Source organism: Arachis ipaensis, chromosome B04 (genome assembly GCF_000816755.2).
Source record: "Arachis ipaensis cultivar K30076 chromosome B04, Araip1.1, whole genome shotgun sequence".
Taxonomy (NCBI): Eukaryota; Viridiplantae; Streptophyta; class Magnoliopsida; order Fabales; family Fabaceae; genus Arachis; species Arachis ipaensis.
The window spans coordinates 15,159,887-15,165,696 of record NC_029788.2 but is presented as its reverse complement, the minus strand read 5'-3'; the positions used below and the strand labels follow the sequence as shown (position 1 = coordinate 15,165,696).

At 33.6% G+C, this 5,810-nt stretch overlaps 1 long non-coding RNA gene across 10 annotated transcripts; it reads left to right on the top strand.

Annotated features, from left to right (window-relative positions):
• On the top strand, positions 1,167-5,115 carry LOC107636132. Of its 10 annotated transcripts, none has more exons than XR_002360743.1 (5): positions 1,167-2,038; positions 2,557-2,792; positions 2,934-3,446; positions 4,110-4,289; positions 4,392-5,115. It is a non-coding gene; the product is annotated as an uncharacterized LOC107636132 (long non-coding RNA). The 10 variants fall into 10 exon arrangements; XR_002360744.1 differs by having other exon boundaries at positions 2,915-3,446; XR_002360745.1 differs by having other exon boundaries at positions 2,557-3,081; positions 3,339-3,446.

The following is a 5,810-nucleotide window of genomic DNA, read 5'->3' as shown; positions in this document are numbered from 1 at the left end:
GGAGAAATAATTGCAATAGACATTTAATTAATGAATTAGATCATATGTATGGTCTTAATTATGTTTTCGTTGTATCTTTTATATACTTTTCTGCTCATGCCAAATTCATATACTAATTATAAAATACCGGTTTGATCATGATTCCAAATTAAAATTTCATAACATTGGCTATTTGGCTTCAAGTAGCTTTCTGCATTCATAACATAATCTTGCTAGAAGATCTGCTAATAGCACATTATATGATTTCATCAATTTTTATCATAGAAATATGTGAATGCTATTACTTTTTTTTAAACAAAAAAAGTTTATGGAGATAAATTAAATAATATCCCATATATTAAAAAAAAAATTAGACTACGTGTATACTAAAAATTCGACAATAATCAATCCCTATGTATGAAATTATACTTTTGATGATATCTCAAATTTTTTTTGTTATAGTATTGTAAACAAGTTTGATGATCGATTATTCCTTTATTATAGATTTGATTATTCTATTATGACATATTTAATTATTTATTTTGTTAATTGATTATTTAGTTAAAAAATATATAAATTAAGAGTATAAATACACATTATGTATTAATTGATTTAGTGATTATTTTTAGTGTACGTAGAATATTTTTTATTTGCAAATACTTTCTATTGTCATTTGTCAATGACAAAATAATTCCCAATTATACAAAATATATATGTATTTAGTCAAGGGGTGACAAAAAAATCATTAAAACGAATATCTAGAGATTACTTTTTACAGAAATAAAAATAAAAATTTGTCAAGTTTATGTAAAAATGGGGATTTGTGCATCCACGAGTATGATTTAGAATTTAAGGATTGGTCTCTTTATATTAAATTTCTATCTCTATGAAGTGAAATTACAATATAATTAAAAAATATTCATTTCGATACTTGATTATTTGGTTGAGGGGCAAAGTGTCTCTCAATTATTTCAAAATATTTTATTGAGGTCTTTATCCATCAAGATTATTTATCAAATTATCCCGTTTAATCGGTTGCAAAATGATAGATAATCAACTAACGTATTAGATATGGGTGTCACATAATTAAAAATAATTTCTTTTTTAAAAAAATAAAGTCTAATATAAACCCCTATAATTTTCAAAAATAGACAACACTTCTCAGAGATTGCCTTCAAAATTAAAACGGTTCTTTAATAAGAAAAAAATATTGCCTCTCATATAACACAATGATCGTATATGCAAAAGAAAGAAACTATGGCTGCACATAGATCGGATAATATCCGCATATTCGCGGTAATTATTCGCATTCGATGTAAATTTTGCAGATATTATCCGATCCACAGAGTCATCAGATCGGATCAGATTCGATTCGCACTATGGTAGAATCGGATTGCGGATTTGGCAGTGATATTTGCGGATTCGATCTGCAAATCCGCATATCCGCATATCCGCATATCTCATATAAATAGCATAGTTTAACAAAGTAAACCCTAATGTGATATGAATTTTCACTACAAGAGAGGCGGTAGATAGCAGCGGCTATTTAGCGGTGGTTGGTTGAGCCGCTGCTATCTCTCCATTTTGTGGCAGCTGTAGCGGCCAATCTGGTGAACGCTGCCAATCTGTTTGAAACGCCCCCTGCCGCTCTGCCCTTCAGTCTCATTATCTTTTCTTTCTCAAGACAAACCAAACTTAACCCTAACCCATCTTTCAACCTCAAACCTTCAGATCCTACCAAACTCAGGTTTCTTCTTCTTCTTCTTCTTCTTCCACCTTCGCCGAACAACCATCACAAAAACCCTTTTTTCTCTTTCTCTTCCCTTGTCTTCTGCCTTCTCTGTCTTGCCGCCGGCTACCATCCAGTGCCGCCGCGACCATCTTCTTCCCCTCCTCACAACCTTGCACTGTGGCTCTCTAGCTCGCCCCTGCCTCCCTCATTCCCAGTAGCAGAATCAGAATATAGCCACTCTTGTTCCAGCGAGTTCAGATGCTGCAGTGGCTGGTCACTGCCACTGCATCCCTCTCTCCTGAATTCTTGCTCTATTCTTCGACTCAGGTTCTTAGATCACTTTTTCTTCTCTATTTAAGTTAATTTAGGATTAGTTATATGTTGATTCTAGTGTTAATTTGATTTGGTTAGGATTATTTGCCGCTGTTAGTTGAGTTTAGGTTAGAATTAGGATTTTCTGATTAAAATTAGTGTTAGTTTATATATAATTAAACATGCTGTTAAGAGCTTCTTGAGTTTGAATTTCAATTTGTTTGGATTAATTGACTGATACTTTGCTGAGTCACTGCGAAATGCTGCTAATTTTTCATGTTATTAGTGTTGAATTTTGATTTGGTATTGCAAAGAATGCTTGTTAGTGCTATTTTGTGTTGTTTATGTTTTTGCATGCCAAGTGTTCGACAATATGCCAAGTGTTTTGAATATGTTTCACTATACTGATCCGAGCAATTTCGACAATGTTTTGCTACATTTTGTATGAGAATTATTATTATTTTTTGGTTAAAGGGAAAAAGTAGGATATGTGATTTATTATTTGCTGTTTATGCTTCATTTTGGTGTTTTAGAGCTATGATGATAAAGGGTCTGTCATAGATGTTATTGTTTGGCATGATGGAGAGGTCTAGAAGGTTGCTCTTAACACATAAAGTATTGAGGATGATCTAGAATGTGGGAAGCTTGCTAACTTTGTACCCTTAACTAATTACAGGTACATTTGGTTGCTAGTGTTTTCTTCACTTTCCATTCAAATTTTCTGAGCATCACTCTTCTCTGCATGCTTCCATTTGGATTAAGTTAAAGGGTACTTCATTTTGACCCTTTGTCTATATATGCTATACCTGCATGCAAATGGGCGTTGAATTCTTTGGATATGCATGGAAATAATTGTCAAGGTTTGAGCTGATATTAAATGAAGTTTTGTAGTTGACTGATCTATAAATAGGTTATTGTTTTCCATGGAGATTGTGACAACTGCAGCTGAATTTGGGATAAAGCTAAACACTACCACAGTTGAAGAATCTGAACAAATAAAAACAAAACTGGTTTACAACCCAGAGCTGAATTTTGTGTGGTCCAGGACATGAAATTAAGTATCATTTAATCTTCAAAGCAGCATTTAATTCAAATTCGTGTCACTGTTTTTAGTTGCTAGCTTAAAATGTTTATATTTTTAGGCTCAGATTTTCAGTTTATTCGCTTATAATCTTATATTTTAAATTGTTATCAATTTATTTCCATGTGACAGTTTTATTAGTGTAAAACTTCATGTCACTTTAACAAGCTAATTAATTGACATTTTAACCTTTTTTAATTTTTATTTATTACCCAAAAATCTAAACTTTTTCAGCATTAGAAGCTTTGGGGAAGACAATTCAACTGGCATAGTGATGAAAGTGATTTAGATACAGCAATTATTAAGGATACTACTAATGGTGTCAGGATTAAGACTTAACAGGTACACCTCCTAATTGATACTTTACTTTTTTTATTGTCTTTTATTGGTAAAAATTTTGGAAGGTATTAATTCATTGCATATAGTTGAAAATTGAAAGTTTTAGTTTTTAATTAATATTTTTTACTATTGAAGTCTTATACTAACAACTTAGTTTGATTAGCAAAATGGAATGCCATTAAATAATTAACAGCTACCAAAAGAAGAAATGCAGGTATAGTATTATTATTCCAAAGGGAGTGCAATGAAACTCCTGTCTCTTTTGCCTCTCTTCAATTATTCTAGTATCACAAAAATAGTGTGTTTGAAACTACACTAATATTGCCCCCTCTCTGGACACTCCCAGTGGCTCAAATCGCTCACTCTATTCCGTTTTATGTCACTGAAAATTTGCATCCATATGTATTAGATGTAGCAAATGTTTACCATGACATAAAAGGAAATTAAGATAGTAATAAATAGAGCTTTCTACATGTTTTCAAGTTTACGTGGCTTCTGGCTTATATGATATGTCTTGATATATTAACTTGTTACTCTGGGCACAAGTTATATTGAGATGTATGAATTTTGATTCCAGCAAATAGCACAATTTTTCATGAGTGATCTCTGAAAGAACGAGGACATGCACATGGTTAAATATTATCTCTTACTGGTGTTTTGGTACAGGTGCACATGAGTCCCATAGCAGTAGATTAGATCATCTTCAAAGTTCTGTACCTCAGGACAACCATGTTGATTTTATGCTGCCTGAAATCTCACTTATTGGTGCTCCGCAGCCCTTTCTTCCTCTTCTTACACCTTCACCGTTGGCTCCATTCACAAATACCTCTATTCCATAGTTATTAGGTTCTTTTCTGTATAATAGTTGTGGCTTGTTTAGATTTCAATTGCTTGCATTTGGATTGTCTCTCTCTTTTGACTAACGGTCTCATTGCATGCATATTGCAGGACTCTGTGTTTTGAACTTCACAGCTGCTGAATGGGACCACTGCCAGGCACTGCCTTTCGGATGTGGAGCAGATTTTGATGGGCCAAGGTGCCAGTGCTAATCTGAGGCAGATATGTTCAATTCGTACTTCAAATTTCACTGAGGCATCTTGCCCAGTGAAAAATGTGGATGAGTTTCATGACATAGTGGATACTTCTAAACTCCTTATCTGCCTGTGAGAAAGTTGATCCAGTGAAAGAATGTTGCTACCAAGTTTGTCAGAATGCTATATTGGAAGCTGCAACAACAATTGCTTCAAAAGTTCCTGATCTTATGGGCATAGATGCAATGCGTGTTCAAACTGAGAACTCAAGTCGGATCAGTGATTGTAAGAATATTGTCCTTCGGTGGGTAGCTAGCAAGCTCGAACCTTTTCAAGCAAAGAAAGTTCTCAGACGGCTGTCTAATTGCCATGCTAACAAAGGTCTTTTTTTTTTTGCTTAGCGAAAAATTTTAATAGTGATGGTCATCAAACGATAAGTTTAGCTGGCTCTAGGTGATTTTCAGTCAGTCTATGTTATATACATATGGGTTGATACTTCGTTCCCGACATGAAGCATGTTTCCAAGGGTTGTGGGGATGGGATAAGTAACAAGACAGCCTGCTGTCATGAAATGGAAAGCCATGTGTCTCACTTGCAAAAGCAGAGCTTCATCAAAAACCACTGCTAGTCATATTTTTTTTTAAATTCTTGCATAAAATTGCGGCGGTTTTTTAACTGACGCAATTTTTTTTTTAAAACTTGTTTTTCAAATAGCGGCGGTTTTAAGACCGACGCAAATAACTTCTCCCATTTAGCGGTGATTATGTCAGCGGTTGCTCAAAACCGCCGCAAAAATGCATTCCCTGCACCTTTATGGACTGTGGTCCCTAATTCGCTGGCGTGCTGTTTCGCGGCGGTTTCAATTCGGTGAAAAAATCGCCGCAAAGCTCCGTTTCTCTTGTAGTGTTCTTCTTGTGTGTTATGTTATTCTCTCTCTATAATTGTAATCTTTAACTTGTTTTATTATTGATATTCAATATATTTTAAATGTATACATTTGAATGATTGAGGCCATCATTTTACACTAAATCCACTTACCCAAATGGCCTTACCCTTTAATTTATCACCATTAATCAATTTGACCCTTATTATTAGTCTCCTTTATTCTTAATTTTTAGTATAATATTTTTCTAAGTAAAAAATCATGAATGTATTAATTTAAATTTGGATTAGTTTAGACTAATGAATATTGCATAATGTAAGTGTAGGGGGTGGAAGAAAAGCATTGGTGAAAAAATAAAGGTGTTTCGATTAAAAACTTTGAAAATTGAAAAACACATACATACATTACATGGTTAAAGGCATGTTCATTTACTCATATGAAAAAGAAGACAAA